The sequence below is a fragment of the Canis lupus genome, chromosome 23 (genome assembly GCF_003254725.2).
Source record: "Canis lupus dingo isolate Sandy chromosome 23, ASM325472v2, whole genome shotgun sequence".
Taxonomy (NCBI): Eukaryota; Metazoa; Chordata; class Mammalia; order Carnivora; family Canidae; genus Canis; species Canis lupus.
In genome coordinates this window covers 20,853,419-20,871,362 of record NC_064265.1, presented here as the reverse complement: position 1 = coordinate 20,871,362, position 17,944 = coordinate 20,853,419, and the positions used below count along the sequence as shown (strand labels likewise).

The following is a 17,944-nucleotide window of genomic DNA, read 5'->3' as shown; positions in this document are numbered from 1 at the left end:
AAGGCCTTTTCCCCTATATTTGTGTCTGAACTTGACATCTCTACTTTGACCCTTGATGTTAAAAAGGTGATTGCTTTATTATCATTTTTTAATTCACACTGATACATTTAGTCACAAATTTCATCTATTCTGAGATATAATTTCCTGGTAAATGTCTTATTCTTTCATTTACTTTTTCCTTTCTTTGTCTTCTAGGATCACTGCATACATTTTACACTAATATTTCATTATTATCCATCTCTTGCGAGATGAATTCCTCTTAGGCCATTGGATGGAGGAGGTTGTCTTATCAGAGAGGAGCTAAGGTGAATTTTCCTTCTTAGCAATAACTCTTGTTATGACAAAAATTTGGATGTGAATACCTTAATATCTATTTCTTGCAGCCAATAAAGATTAACACTGCAAACCTGATCACAAGGTACACTCTCCTCCCTCCTCTCAGTCCTACCAATAGTTTGCAGCAAACATTATTTACTATTTGCATCCCCTCTGAACTCTGCCTTCTCTGCCTATTATGACTTCAAGTTAAACTGAATCCAGAGAAAGTCTTGCATTGACCTTCCCATCTACTTCCCACTTGATAAAGAGAGGATTATTGGTTTTTTAAAATGTTTTTAAATATTTTTAAGGTTTAAAAGTGTTTAAAGTTTGTAATTCCTAGTAGGAAAACGTTATCTGAATGAATACCCTAATGGCAAACCACTGTAGAATGTTTCAGTTGCATGTGGGGCAGAGGGGTAGGGTTCTCTTCATAGTACCCCAGCTTTCTTCTTGAGAAGGTCAGAGGTACACTGATTGTATTATTGTGACATCCATTAGGTGATCGAAGTTGCTTTTCCTTCAGCAAGGGCGTTGTCAGAAGGGCATTTGCTTGACCTCCAAATTTGGCTGACAATTTACTGATGAGATTCATAACCTTTGGGTTGCTCTGATATTTTGACATATTTGCTGGGTTCTGGGCTACATCCTGGAAGGCCACCATAACTTCTGGATCCTGCATGGCTGCAAGAACCTCTGGGTCACTAAGAATTTCATTGAGCCCAGGCATTCCTGCCATTCCAGGCATCCCCCCTGCCATTCCAGGCATTCCTCCAGGAAAATTACTGGGCATTCCCCCCGAAAGCCACCTGGGAAAGAGCCAATACTGAGTTCCTGATTGTCACCTGTCTGGCTTCTTCCTCCCTCTGGGCTCTTTCATGTTCTTCCCAAGCCTCCTCCTTCTTCTTCTTCTTCTTCTTCTTCTTCTTCTTCTTCTTCTTCTTTTTTTTTTTTTTTTTTTTTTTTGGACCCCGCCCCACACGGCCGGTGCGCAGGGAGGGCGCCCTTCCCAAGCCTTCTTAACTCTTTCTATTCTTTCTTTGATCTCTCGCTCTTCTGGGCCCTGGGTTGAACTTCTTTCAGCATTGCACTAGCACCTTCATCATAATCCAGTTTACAAGCAAGGGCAAGATCATGTGCTGCTTCTTCCCAATGACCCAGAAGTCTGTGTGCTTTCCCTTGCCACTTGTAAGGCTGTGCTGAATCAGGATTTATTTCAATAGCTCTGTCATAGTTTCGAATGGCAGCATTTGGCTTCTGTAATTTGATGAAGACACTGGCTCTCTTGGCATACAAAATGGCTAAGCGAGGATTCAGTTTGATGGCATCTGTGAACAAGCCAATGGCTTTCTGTAGTTCACCATCATTTAGGGCATCGATGGCAGCTACTTTTTTTTTTTTTTATCATTTGCCTGATCCATCATTTCCTCAGTTATCTCTACATTTTCATCTCCCATTTCTCGAGGGGTATCAAGTATCTGGTTCAATTACACCTTCATTGTCAATTTCTAGATCACTTTCCTCACTTGGTGGTTTGTCTGTCTTTATGTTTTCCTCTGCCTTCTTACTATCTGTTTTTTCTTCCTTGATGTTGTCTTCTGATTTAGTTTTATGAGTAGCAGGTGGTATTTTACCCCCCATGCTCTCCACCCACTACCGCAGGAAGCGCATTTCCTCGGTGTGCAGAACGCTTGGATCCTGCTTACACATTTTCACAAAGGCCCAAAGCTCGCTCACTTTGCGGGGGTCCATGGTCCAGAGGTGCTGGCGGCGGTGGGTGGAGGGCATGGCTGAATGAGGATTATTGGTTTTGAACCCCAGATATGCCACTACTAGTGAGAACAGACAAATCAATATTGTCTGGGGTCTATAGCCACAGCCATCCTCTCTAGAACATTCTGACACTTTTCTTCTTTAATTACATACTATTTGACAGCCCTTGTTCATATATTATGGTTTGGAGTTACCAAGACTTTAGTTTCATCAAACATGTATTGGCATGTTTTTGCTTCTTCTCTTTGTTGCTTTATGATGGTTTCTGAAAACCAGAACACCAGACAAAATGAGAAAACATGTCCTATGGATTCCCTCTTCTCTCTATGTAATCTTCTTTCTATTTTCACATCCTTTGTCTAGATCTTTATCACTTCTCATCTGGAATCTGTAGCCTCCTAACTGGTCTCTGCCTACAGTTAGATTTTGTACCAATCTTTCTTCCAATAAGATTATATATTTAAAGTTCAGAATTATCATGTTAGCCTCTTATTGAAAATCCTCCAAAGACTCCCTTAAGCTTCCAGGACAAAGTTCAGATTCCTCTACTCAGCACCAAAGGCTGTTGATGATTAGCTATTGCTTAACACTCTAGTTATATTCTTTCATTCACTCATTTACTCTCTGATTCACTACTTAATACCTAGGTATCCACTGGCAAACACTAAAAATACAATAATAAATAAAGAATATGTGCCCTGATGGAGCTTCTGATGAACAAATATTAGACAAATAGATGCCTACATTCATATAATTACAAACTGTGATTAAAGCATTAAATGGTAAAGATGGGATGCCATGAGCCACAATAGCCTGGTTAGGGGAAGCATAATACAAACTGTGGTATGGTCAGAGTTTATCAATCTTCAGAAGTGACATTTGTTTTTGTTTTTGTTTTTTTTTTTTTCAGAAGTGACATTTGAGTTAAGACCTAAAGGATGACCTGAAGTTAGTAAGAGTACTCAAAGGAGAATACTTCAAAAAGGCATTATGAAAGGAGGTTTGAGAGGGGAAAGAACTTGGCATTACTGAAATACCTTTTTGCACAGGCATTATTTCCTCCAAACATACCAATTTCTCTGGGGCTCCCTAAATTAGAAATCTTTCAGGATTCAGTGTGATCACATGTGCAAGTACCTCTCCTTAGAATGTTCATCTGATTCTTTGTTCACCTTTCAAAACTTAGCCAATTTGTTACCCCTTGTAGTAACCTGATGATGTGAATAGCCCTGATTCTTTACTTCTTCCCATTGTGGACAGTGTGTTCAATTCATGCTGAGTTTGATTCTAGGTTCATGCAGGTGGCTTTCTTTGGTCAGGAGAAAGTTAGCGAATACGATGCAACCAAAGGCTTGAAAAGGACTTAACACTGAGGTCTATTCTCTTGCTTTATCTTGCACCTCTGCCTTCACTGTAAGATCATGTCCAGGCAGCCTGGTAAAGAGATGTTACAGAAACAAGGCAAAGAGCCAAGACCATACTAGAACAGCTAACAGCCATTTGACCTCCAAATATGTGATAGCTCTCAGTCAAAATCAGCCAAATTGCCTACCTGACCCTCATCTGGTAGACACATGAGCAAGCTGAGCCAATAGCAGCAGAACCCTCCAGCCAACAGTTACATTCATGAAAAATAATTAATGGTAGCTGGATAAGCCGCTGAGTTTTAGAGTAATTTTTTTTTAAAGATTTTATTTATTTATTCATAAGAGACACAGAGAGAGAGGCAGAGACATAGGCAGAGGGACAAGCAGGCTCTCTGCAGAAGCCCAGTGCAGAGAACCAATCTGAACCCAGGATCATGCCCTGAGCCAAAGCAGACACTCAACCACTGAGCCACCCAGGTGTCCCTTAGAGTAATTTCTTACAGAGCATTGTGATGATTGTAAAGCAATAATCCTCCTCTAAAAATCTTTTGGGGGGAGGCCTGGGTTGCTCAGCAGTTGAGCATCTGCCTTTGACTCAGGGTGTGATCCCAGGGTCCGGGATTGAATCCCACATTGGGCTCCTGCAGAGAGAGTCTGCTTCTCCCTCTGCCTATGTCTCTGCCTCTCTCTCTGTCTCTCATGAATAAATAAATAAAATCTTAAAAATATATATTTTGGATCTACTCAGGCAGAATTAATTCTCCTAGTCTTCAGTCTCATTGCACCTTGAATTTCTCTGTCATTGCACTTTTCTCAGAGTGCCAAAATTGGTTTACTTGTTTAACTTCTCCATGACGATGGAAATGATAATTTACCTTTGTCTCACTGAGAATTAGCAATATCTGACATTTTCACATTTAATAAGTACTTACTAAGTGTTCTTAATTAAAGATGAATGAGCACATTATTAAGAGGAAAATGAATAAAAGTCAAAATGATCAGGAAGTCTTCCTAGAAGGATCTAATAGAATGTAATCTCCATGATAACACTAGTTCCTTATTTATCTTGTCCACTACCATAAACAGCCCCTAACACAAAGCTAGGTACTCAAATATTTGTTGAAGTGCATGACTAGAGAGATGAGAGAAGGAATTTGAGAGGCGAATCTTGAGATGAGCTCTCCCCTCTCCATTACCATTTATCCCCAAGAGTTCCATAGATTTAGCAGAATTGCTATCAGTATGTGCTCAGCAGCTCCATTTCTATTTCCCCACAGCAATCCTCTTCTTTATGGAAGCCACAGAGTCATCATCCTCAGACATGGAAGTAGGGGTCACTTTCCCAGACCCATCAGATAGCTGAGATTTTAAGATAACAAAGGTTATTTACAATGTACTAACACAAGTACTTCTGTGAAACCTTTAAGTAAAAGGGAGGGTTGGAGGAGATATAAATATGAGGGGATGAGTTTGGCTTATTGATTGTTTTTTATGTTAATAAAGGTGGTTTTCAGGGAAGAAAAATATCAAAGCCAGCCTTCTTTTTTAAATCTAATTTCCCTAGGCTTTGAACCTATATCAATCCAGGCAGATACCTATAATATTCATTTTTATTTATAATTATACATGAGTGAAAATAGCTACTTATTAATATACAAATCCCTCATTATCTCCATTTATGGGGAAACCCTTGGGTAACTTCTAACCTCCTGAGTTCCAAGTTTACCAAAATCTCTATCATTCTTAAGTAAAAGAAAACACTTATTCCATTAATTGCCTTTTTTACAGACTTTTTTTTACCTCATTACTTCACATTCAGAAACAAGTTTGCTAACTCCACTTATTGTTCCTAGAAGAAAGATTCATGTGATCATTTAAAGGAGGAGACGTTCTTTGATTGGAAATACCCAATTAGTTCCTTTTACTCCCTTTACCTTCAAAGAAGACAACAAGATTAAACACTGTGAGTAGCCAGAAAAGTAATGGTTCTGGCCATTTCCTCCTCATTATAGCTGCCATCATAAATAAAGAAGTTCAGTACAATGAAGTGTTAAACTTATTACCACAGCTAAAGAGGCCCATCAACAAACAGAACCTCTAAGGAAAGTCACAAAAAATAGAGAATTTTTTATACTTGCTTTTTTTCTCCAATAAGCCTTTTTTGATTAGACAAATCTAATTTCACATATATTTAATTAACTATAATTCCACCCTTAGTCCCCAAAACTACCTTTTTAGAAAAAAAAAGTCATATGCAATATTTGGTTCTGTTTATTAAGAAGAACTCATAATATTGTCTTTTGAAGTCCTGGGGCTTCCAACTATAGTTTTTAATTAGTCATACCTATAGAGATGTATTATTATAAGACATAATAATAACAATGACAATAATCACCACTATACTATGTATTGAGTTCTTACTTAGTGCCAAGCACTTTAGATGCATGAGCTTCTTTAATCTTTATAACAATTCAATGAGTTTAATAAGTGTTATTGACCACAATTTATGCAGATAGTTTTGCTAGAACTCAATTTAAGACACCTAACAAAGTGCCCAAAGCATAAGACCTCTATAAATGCTAACCATTATTATAATTGTATAGCTATTTTTTAAAAACCTCCAAGGAATAATGAAACACAATTTAGTAAAGGTGGCTCTAAAAAGAGCTGAGATAGTATATTCCAAATAAGAAAGTTTCTGGTGGTCTAACTGGTTTAGGAATAGTTTAGAATATTTAGAATAGCTCCTCCCTAGCTTCTGCACCTAAGTTAAGTAGCAACATCACCCCTATATTTCCTACTTAATCCCTAATTATTATTAAAATATTTATCCACAATGACAAGGAAAAAGCCTTGAGAGTAAATAGGTTCATTACATGATGTCAGGCTATATGATCCAAGCCAAAAGCAAGAGGCCATATTAGGTGAGAACTACTGGCTTAGTTGCAAATGCCAGGTATCAGCTAGGATAACTCACTGCTATTTGACAATCTTGAGCCTACCAATCTGAGCTACCCATAGTGTGTGTGTGTGTGTGTGTGTGTGTGTGTGTGTGTGTCTGTGTGTTAAGAGCTACCCACAATGTTAATTGGCTTAATCATATTTAATTGGTTTCCTGCCCTTCCCTATTTCACTTACCTCCTGCGGTTTCCTGGAATCACCTCACAACTAAATAACTTGCACTAAAATTCTTGTCTTGAGATCTCCATCTGACAGATGCAAGATTTTTTTACCATTAAATTGTAATAAGATCAAAATTTCACTCCTACTAAATGCAGATTGACCAAACAAAATGAAAAAGTATGTAGCTGCTTTATACTCTATAACCATTCCAAATCTTCTCACAAGCCTCTAAAGCTAGACAATAGTGTGGAGCCTGAAAAAACATATACACAATTAATAATCAACTTTTAATTGGTTGATAAAAGAAAAAGACCTTCCAGATTTAAACTATACTCTATCCTGCCAGTTTTTCATCCCCTTGTTTCTACTTACCAAGATGGCATCAGTGTACATTGGGTCGGATGTGCTAAGTATGTCCCTATAGTAGATGTGTAAAAGGGAACTTCTAAAGCTTTAATGATTCCTTTTGTAAAGTGGCTGAGTAGGTCTGCTCCCTGAATTAACAACAATGGGATGCAATAGCCCCATTTGAGTTTTTGTAATACCATGATGCTAACTTTGGCTGAAATCCTTGTCCCAGCCATTTTCTTCTGCTCAAGTCTTCCTGCCCCTCATAGCCCATCCATAGCTTGTCTCTTCTGCTGAACCCATGAATCCTCTGGGTACTCCACAGACCATGGGAAGCCAGAGAGTTTCTTCTGTCGTGTCTATGAAGACTTTTTTCTCTGTCAATGCCATTTAATCTAGATTGTGCCATGCGTAAGTATGGAGACTTCCCTAGAAGCTTATTAAGGAACCATACCACTAGACTCTTCTCCTAATGTTTTCATGCTACTTCATAGTTATCTGGATATTTCTACTATCTGACGTGCCATCTGGGTTCTACCCTGAAAGGGAGAAAAAACATAAATGCCTATTCCTTACTTCTGCTCTGTCTCTCCTTCCACTTTTTATCTTTATGCCCCCAGCCAAATGAGATGGGATGTTCTCTCCTTCTATATCACATCAAGAGTTCCCTCAGACCCTAACATATAAAAATGCTCCATGAGGGTCACTCAGGTGGATCAGTCAGTTAATGTCTGCCTTTGGCTCAGGTCATGATCCTAGGGTCCCAGGGTCCTGGGATCAAGCCACACAGGGCTCCTGATCAGCAAGGAGTCTGCTTTTCCCTCTCTTTCTTCCTCTGCCCCTCTCGTCCCTCCTGCTTGCTTTCTCACTCCCTCAAATAAATAAATATATAAAATCCTTTTTTTAAAAAAAAAAAGCTCTATGATTTGGAGACCCAGACATGGCTACTGATTGGGTAAAAGAGGAAATTAAGAAATTTCCATAAGGCTTGGATTTAAAGATCATTGTCTCAGTACAAGAAGTCCCCTTTGAGACTTAAAGCAGGCCAATACTTCTGTTCTGCACCCCTGGTACCGTAGGCCTCATGGCTCTCAGCCTTGAAATAGAAGGCTACAAGCCAACATAATCGAAGAGGAAATTAAAATCATCAGTCTAATGTGTTTAAAATATTTGTGTCACGTATGTGAAATGCCTAAAATGGCACACAGCTCATAGCAAATGGACTCTTGGGTCCAGTGCTGAAATTGAAAGAGACTATGATGGAAGGTTTGCATTTAGATGGAGCCCTGATGGGATGGATAAAATTTGAAGAGACAGAGATGGGCAAAAGCATTCCAAGCAGAGAGAGTAGTCTGAGCAGAAAATGGGGCATAAATTAGGATCCAAAACATTAAAGGGTCAGGGTAAGGGTTTTGAACTTTATTCTATATGCAGTCAACAATGAAACAATGAAAGTGAGTCTTTGAGCAAAGAAAAGAAATGCCTTAAAAAAGCTTTAAAAAGAAAAAAGACCAATATGACAGCAATTCTGAAATGAAATTTGTACCATTGTTATATAGTAAATAGAAAGTGAAACATTCAGAGTTCAACAGGCAAGATTCCAAAATAGGATGATGCTTAAATAAGATATTCTTCCCCCTTCCTAAATTATTTCTTGGTGCCAAAATAGGAACTGACCAAAATCCCAGATCCAACAGGGATAGTCATTATAAAAATAGTCATATACATAGATGACAAATAATTTATTTTAAAAGACCATATTATTCTCCATCAATTAGTGTACTTTTCAAGATGAATCTGCTTTTGCTATTTTATGATACTTTTTAAAAAGTATTTTGAAATTATTTTTAATTCTAGTACTTTTATTAAGAAAACATTTTACAGGTAATCTAACAACTCCCTGAGCAATTTAAAACATATACTGTTTTACTTGTCTAAACCCCTTCTCGGGAGTTAATCTAAAGCCTAATAATTATAATAAAGGCAGACATTCTCATGCCAGTTGTCAGCAGACTTAAATATAACCAACTTAAAGGAAATTTCACAGCACTGAGATGTCCTAACAAAAGTACATGAGATACTAGTGTAATGTGAAGGATTATCATAAATATTTTATACTTATATGTCATTTGTTAAAAATAAAGTACATGGTGTCCTAGATTGTCTGAGAGAGCTTTGCATAATTTCTAATTCACAACTTTGATAATTACCAGAGTGGTTCTCAGCCAATAGTACAGAGTAGCCAAGAGCCCATAAAAGCATGTTCGGATGAGGCTTTCAAATGCAGCAATCATGTGGGCCAACCTTCTTTTGTTTTAATTTCATGCCAGCTCATTCTGAACATCAAGGAAAAGACTTTAATTGTTTTATTTTGGATGTGCTAAAACTGAAATGCTAATTTTAAAAATATCCTCCAGGGCACCAAATACCTACATCAGACACAGTAGAACTAAACTTAATTTTTAATCACTAAAATGATCCTGAAAATGGAGCAAACTAAGTACATTAGAAAAAGACTAGTGATTTCAAAATGGAAGCAAAGTAATATTTTATTGTAACCTGTAAGTAGGTTTAAAAATCCTGCACTGTAGCATGGAGTATTTGGTACTTGAACTCATCTGATTTGGTATTTGGGCTCATCTGATTTAGCTGTCTCTATAACTGAACTCTGAGTTATATTAATCAACTACAGAAAAAAAATGTCACTTTTAATTGGATAACAACAAAAGATTTACCCAAACTACACATAACCATTTTTAAAAATAACTGATTTGTAAATTCTAAATTAAAGAATTATATATTTATGTGAAACATTGTACATTAAAAACGCATACACAGTATGAACAGATATTCCATATTAAATACTCTGTATTTTGTTATTTTCACCACATCCCACCCCATTAGCATTAAAATAATGTGACAATGCATGTCTTTTCTGCGCTGTATGAGAGGAGCCCACAACATGTAATACTTAATATATCAATATTATTAGCTATTTCCCTTTATAAACCATACCTCAAAACATATGCAATTTTTAAAAGATTACACTAAAATGTACATGTAATGATAAGATGTAGCAGGATTGTGGAAACTGATTACTATTTCAGAGACATTGCCATTACTTTTCCTGGAAGATGTTTTGAAGGGGTTAAAATAATTCTTCAAGTTCAAAGGAAACACCAAGTCAAAGAAATGTCTTTGGACCCTCAAGTAGTATTTCTAAGGAGATATAAACATTTTGGACTCTTCCAGGAAGGAAATCAAGTGGAAAACTTGTAAGTATTATTAATTCAGCACTACAGAGACAATCCTGAGAAAACAGAGTCATCATTTTTAAAGGAAATTGGTTTTTTTTAACAAAAAAAATACAACTCAAGGAATGAAAGTTGTACCCCTGATATATAGATCACACAATGGGAACACCAAATTAAGCCATTGCCACTTGAAATCAAGGAATGGGGAGATGACCAGGAGCTACAGGTGAAATACCAGATGCCTCCATTTTCAAACAGCCTACAAGCATTGCATTAAGGAGGAAAATTGTTAATTGGTGTACATTTTGCTCAATTTTAGATTAGCTGACTGGAGAAGAGAAAGGCATAATGGAAGGCAAACTTGGGTGAAAAATATCTCTAATTATCTGTAAAAATATGTTCAAGTTTAGATTTATTAAGCTCTAAACATTTGAGGAAACATTCAAAGAAACTATATAGATTTGATCCAAAAAATCTCATTGGCATGATTTGAAGTAAGTCAGTAGTCATGTGAAATCTGTAAGTGAGAGAGCTCACTGTAGAAAGCCATTCAACACAAGCCAGTCTAGAGGTTTAAAATGTTATCACTCCAAAATATGCCATTTGGGGATTGATTATTTTGAATTAAAGGTACTTGAGAAACAGCCAGTGCAAGGACGCTTCAACCCTCCTTTTTTCACCCTGAAAGCAAGAGATATATCTCCCAGATGAAAGGTAACCTTCCTTTACCAGCAGGGTAGAAGGCATCCTTATCACTAAAGACACAAGACAGGTAATTAGGGGCAAAGAAGGCCATATAAATATATGTTGCTACTTCTTCACCATCTTACCACCCCTAGCCCAAATTCCCTGTCTTGTCAGTTCTTCACAAATTTATTGTTTCTTTGCCTAAAAGATATAAAAGCTTCCTGCTCTGGTTACTCCTTTGAGTTTCATACCTTTTTAGGGCTCCTATACATGCACACATATTAAATTAGCCCATAATCTACATCACACTTAATTGTGAGAAGCTAGATACTTTCCCCAAGGCCAGGAACAAGACAGAGAAGTCCTCTTTCACCACTATAGAGATTGAAAACATCAGTGGTGGCTTGAAGTTTGAGAAGGGAGGAATGTTTGACTAGGGAAAGCATTAGGAATTTTTTAGGATTGATAGAACTTATCTTTATGCTAGATATATAATACTATGCATATGTCAAAACCCATAGAAATTTATAATACAGAGAGTTGATCTTAATGTATGCAAATTTTCCTAAAATTCAACCAGGGAATTGAAGGATCCTAACATGGAATGCATACTGTGACAAAAGAGTGTAACTGTATTACAGATAGATGACATAACCTCACTGAAGAGAATGGGAAAAAGTGCTAATCTAAGTAACTTCAGAGAATAATATTTTGACTAGAAACTGCAAGACTAAAGACAAAAACAATCACATAAATAGTGTTCTGTAGTTAATAAAGTTGTTTCTCATAACAGCAAACAAATACTTCAATAAAAGGCACAAGTGTTCCTTGGAGAAATGACTTATTCCAGGGCTCTAGCATGAAATAAAAATAATAATCCCTCCAGAAGGTAAGGAAATGTTCAAAAACAACAACATAGGACATATCAAAAGAACACAGCAGCCAATGGGAAAGCCTCCCAAGGGCCAAAGCAATTTGACAAACAAAATTAATAACTGTATTGGATTATAACCTAAAATATAACATATATATCCTTAAGTCCATGCTGATTTAAATAAATGACTGAATAAAATAAAATGAATAAATAGGGAAAGAATAGACAAATCTCTCATAATAAATAATTCTAAATAGTTTATATAGATACTTTGCCCTCTAGGAGGTGGAGCATAAATCCTTACCTATGGAGAGCAGGAAAAAAAAACTTTGCAGTGGAGAAACCTAACAAATTCTCCCTCAGTCAGGTGACAGAATTCAACATCTTCAATAGTAAAAAAAAAAACAACAACAAACAAACAAACCAAAAACAACATCTTCAATAGTAAGTCAGTCATGTTGATAGCATGTCCCCTGGATACAATGTGATAAGAGTGGCATTTTACCTCATGATCTTCCTCCCAAAAACCTAAAGGCCCAGTCTAATCATGCGATAAACATCAGATAAATCCCAATTGAAGATTACAAAATACCTGACCAATATTCCTCAAAATTATTAAAGTCATCAAAAACAAGAAACTCTTAGAGTTTCTGAGCACCTGGGTGGTTCAGTCCATTCAGTGCTCAACTCTTGGTATCATCTCAAGTTATGATCTCAGAGCCATGGGATTGAGCCCACCTTGGCTTGGTGCTCAGTGCAGAGTCTCCTTAGATTCTCTCTCTCCTTCTCCCTTTTCCCCTCCCCCTGTTAATGCTCTCTCTCTCTCTCTCTCTCAAATAATAAATAAAATCTTTAAAACAAAACAAGAAACTCTGAGAAACTGTCACAGACCGAAGAGTCTAAGGAGATATAACAAGTAAATGCAATGTGACATCCTATATGGGATCTTGGAACAGAAAAAAGACATTGGGGAAAACTAGTGATATCTGAAAGTGAGTATTGTTAACAATAATGTACCAATATTGGTTTCTTAATTGTGGCAAATGTATCATAATGTAATATGTAAACAATAGGGAAATTGGGTGAGGAGTATATGGGAACCCCCTGTTTGACCTTTGCAACTTTTCTGTAAATCTAAAATTAAAGGTTTACTAAATTTTACAAATAAGGCATTGGTCTTGGAGCACTCTAAAGAAAAATCTTCTCTGAGGTTGAAATATAATAAATAATCAACTTCCTCTGAGTTCCCGTATCTTATTTTCTCTTGTTTCAGCTTGTCTTTAGGACCATGATTTTTCCCCTTACGAGGTAGTCCCTCTGCAGATCTGGTCTCTCTCTTCTTTCTCCCTAGATCCATCCTATAGCGTTCTTTTGGAATTTTTTTTTTCCCAAAAATCTTTATTTAAAGTTGCAGTGATTTTTTCCCCCAATATTCTCCCTCAGTCTTCCTTGTGTCAAAATACCTACTCCTCTGGGGATCCTCATTCCCATTATCAATGAAACAGACAAAGATCTATATCCAGGGCACAGGGGTAAAGAAACCATTTATGCCTCAGAAGCTCTTTAGTACAAAAGAACAGGTGACAGGCAGTGAGATCCATTAATAGTCTAAAGCCCCACAGGACAAACACTCTAAGTATTGCTTACAAAACAATTCCCATAGAACAGCAAGGAGTCAATAATAACTTTCTATCCTGACTACATTTTCAAAAATGGTTCCTAGGGATACAGTGTTATCTCTCTTTTCAATTTACATTCTTCCTGCTTTTCCCAGGCTTCCATTTTTCTTATGCCATCATTATGTACATAATCATAAACAGCAATAACATTTTACATGTATATAGTGATTACTATGTGCTAGTCTCTGTATTATTTCATTTAATCCTCATAATAACTTGGTTACTATTATTAGCCACAAATTACAAATAATAAAACCAAGTTCAAAGAGGTTAAATAAATTAGTCAAGATCATGTTCATACATGGTAAAGCCAAGAATTAAGTACACATGGCTCCAGGTTTCAGAAACTTAATCTCTATACATGCTGCTTCCTAGCTTTATATCTTTTCTTCTTTCGATTACTCCTTTGGAGACTTTTAACATTTGTCATTGGCTCTCTGCCAGTATCAATTATGGTGGCCAATTTTTGCAAATCATGTTTTTCTCAGAATATCACTGAGGGCACAAAGCATCTGATCAGAAAGAGACAGAAAAGGAGACATAAAACTGAACAAAATCCGATAGTTGTGCTTTATCTCTTTCTGATCCCAACTCAATCCTTACCTCTCTGGTCAGACTACCCACTTATAGTTCTCATTTATGTTATATTCAGATCCTCCTTAAAATCTAAACCTTGTAAAATAATAAAATACCCTTGAAAGAATGAGGCACAAAATTACAGAACAGCAATGCTTTCACATGCCTTAGCAATTTCCACTGTAGTATGTCTGAACCTACCTGAAACTATGTACATCAATCAGCTTGTATTATCATTTTACAACGTATGGTGGCTATTACCCATAGTCACTACAAGAGCTAAGATAAAAGCTCTAAACATTTTGAATCCTACACCTAACCAGTTTTCCTATTCTTTCCCATTCACATTAGGATCATCAAGAAAATTAATCTGTTCAATTAAGAAAAAATCTAACTAGAATAGTATTAATAAAAAAATTATGTTACCAATTTTATTAATTAAATTCCTTTATAAATTATTTTCAACATACTTATTTAAAGACAATATAAAAGACCTCCCAATTAACTAATAATTTCCAAGAGAATATTAATATTGGAACCACATCTCTTTGTTCTTTTGGATGCCCATAAAACACAAAGGACCTTGGTCACAGTAGAGATTGAAAGAATATTTTATCAATCAGGTAAAAAATTATTGTTTTCAAGTGTTTACAAATAGTTGTGTCAAGAAAAGTCCTGAATTCAAATTCAAAGTGTTTGGGACTCTCTCTAAGTCATTAAGCAATTTCAGGAGAGGGAAATTAATATCAAGGCATTAATTTCTTTCTCACATTGTCATAAACTGCTTCATAAGAAATTTTAAACAAAAATAAATAACTTTTCTTTCCTAAGGTATATATAATTTGTTAAGAATACCAAAACATTCTATACTGTTCAAACATTAGAATTATAAAAACATTTATTAATGTTTTATTAATATAAGGAAGAAAGTAAATCTTTAATACTACTCATCCAGACAAATCAATACCCACTAAATAGATGGTGATCCTCCAGTTGAATATGTCAACTATAGAGCCATGGAAATCTCCCATGAGCATAGATTTTCCATAAAATGGACATCTAGTACAGAATTTGTCTTACACCATTTCCTCACCACCAGGCACTTTTGCCTGAAATGGAATCAGAATGTCTATTAATGTGCTCAACTAAATGAGCCATTCAAAGATACTTTAATAATAAACCATTATATGGCCAAACAGGTGGTAAAACTAATTAGATGGCTGAAATTAACAGCCTACATCTTGGATGCATTTTATTTCAGATAAAATATGGGAAGATATGTGAAATGAAATAATGAGCAATAATTTTTATAATCAAAATGTAATTCATTTATTTTATGTAGATTAACATTATCCTTAATTGACTTGAAATAGAATTATTTTCCAAAATGTTATTTCACTTGTAGCCTATTTACTAATATTCAGAGAAGTTTTCATCATATTTGATGTTACTGTCTGTCATTCAGAAATACAACTTTTTTCTTTACCCCAAGCTAACCATCATGGCACTTAAAGACCCCTGACAATTACCACATAAAATAAAACTGCTCACAAGAAAAAATACCACTGGGGAGGATACCAAAATGCACAATATGTAAATGACTTAGCCACCCAAAATAAATAGATCTTTCACTACTATCTTACTTGTGAAATAGTTTTATATATTTTTTTGCTTATATTATATAGTGAGTACAAGAGTTCACTATTTAAAAAAAATCACAATCAATGCATATGTATATGTAAAACTCTTTTTTGTCATCCCACCAACAACACTGAATTCTAATTCCCAGTGTAAAGGAAATCTTTATAGGTTCAGTGTGTTCCACAATATGCATACAGGTCACATATACACACCCACTCACATTTTACTCTTTTTTAAACTCTAAATCCGTATGTGATAATTAAATTAAAATTTCAAGATATAGGGCACCTGGGTGGCTCAGTGGTTGAGTGTCTGCCTTTGGCTCAGGTCATGATCCTGGGGTCCTGGGATTGAGTCTCACTCACATCAGGCTTCCTTTGGGGAGCCTACCTCTCCCTCTGCCTATGTCTGTTTCTCTCTCTCCCTGTGTCTTTCATGAATAAATAAATAAAATCTTAAAAAATAAAATAAAATTTCAAGATATATATAGATAGATAGATAGATAAATAGATAGATATAGATAGATGATAGATAGATAGATGGATAGATAGATAGATAGATGATAGATAATTTTTCCCTACATCTTCAAACATTCTTCTCTTTAGTATGTTAACTCAGAGGTGATACTGGTTGCTGTTACTGTTGTCATTTTTAAATTATGTATGAATAAAAGGCTAACTTGCTCCTTAGTAACCTTCATCACTGTAACCTTGGCCTTAGGCTGCATGTAATGGACTCTCATCATGTAGGTGAAAGGGATTTCTGTGTTTGCTCTGTGAACATTTACCCCAGGGATTCTCAAAAATTGGACTTGGTTTTTGTTGCTGAAGAGAACCAAATACCATGAGTGATTTGTTCAGTGTCACTGGTAGTCTTCTTCAAACAATTCTAATGTTTACATATTTTACTTTGAAAGTCCCAGCCATGCTCGCATCACATATAACCCCTGCACTCACATCATCCCATTTTTTTGTTCTCTCTTTACAAATGGTATCTTGATGAGAAACCAGAAAAGACTCCCTAAAGAGCCTCAGAACTTACAGTTCTGACACCACAGATGCAGACTTAGACAAAATGACAACTGTGGCACATACTCAAAAACTGAGTTCCATTCAGAAGAAGGCAGAGCTTCTTAAATCTCCATGTAAGAGCATTCATTGCTGAGGAATCTCTGAAGATCTGAATAAAAAGATCTACACACTGAGGGTTAACCAAAGCAGGATGCCAAAGACACTTGAATTAGCTCTTCAAATAAACCTGAGTATAAGTTTAGGAAAGGCACGTTCTTTCTAACTCATAATGAAGAACAATAGTATTAGCCATGTTGTTCTCTAAAAGCAAATGGAACTGACAATGCCCTCAGATCTCTCTAAGCCCCAATTTCTTCAACCAGCAAAATGAGAGCAACTAAAACTCTTACTGGATAAAGTCATTGTGAAAATTAAATCATCTATATAAAATAGTTGGCATAGTCTTCAAAATAGGTATAACTAGTTTATTGTTGTCATTACCATCTTGACTTTTTAAGAATTCAGTCCCTAAAGTATACATTATCATGTAATACATAAACATGCCTGGATATAAAGAAAAAGATTTTTTTCCTCCCTGAAGTCTTTATTTTTCTATATGTTCTCTGGTATCTGTCCACTAACCTGGAATAGCACATACCAAATAAATGAATGAATGATCAAATGAATATGTTTTAGCATTATTATATTTATTTTAGTTTCTTTCCCATCTACTTCATGAAATCTGGCATTCCGTATTGTGAAACAATCTTTGGTCTCCATTTCTTCCCAGTCTTTACCAGAACACTAGTCTTCATATGTAGAGATAGCTATTATATTTGAAATTCTAAGGAGGCTATTTTCCTCCTACTGCCAATATGTTCTTTCTAAATCCATTTATCATCTCTATGATAAGCACAAAGATGATTGGGAAGATAAGTAATAATAGTAGGTGAACTGATCTACTTAAAATTCCCTAAAGTTACTAAATGCACTGTGCTTTTCTCCTGCATAAAAGGTTATAGGGTGACAGACCAATACATTAAGTTGGGGAAGGTAGCTCAGTTACACAGGTGTAGCAAATTGATTCTAGAGCAACTTTCTCATAAGTCTACCTACCCTACAATCAAATTACATATTTGCTTAAGATCCAAATCATTGCAGAGAGTTGCCTGTTAATCTGGATTATGACCATTACTCTATTCATCCAATAGTTTAAGATGGGGGGAAAAAAAGAAATATCCATTTTAAAATAGACATACCAAAACTTTTTCTATACTTCTTTTTCATTTCAAAT

At 35.8% G+C, this 17,944-nt stretch overlaps 1 pseudogene; it reads right to left on the bottom strand.

The window, feature by feature from the left end:
- Positions 1-1,347: 1,347 nt before the first annotated feature.
- On the bottom strand, positions 1,348-2,070 carry LOC112661030 (hsc70-interacting protein-like; annotated as a pseudogene).
- Between the last annotated feature and the right edge of the window lie 15,874 nt (positions 2,071-17,944).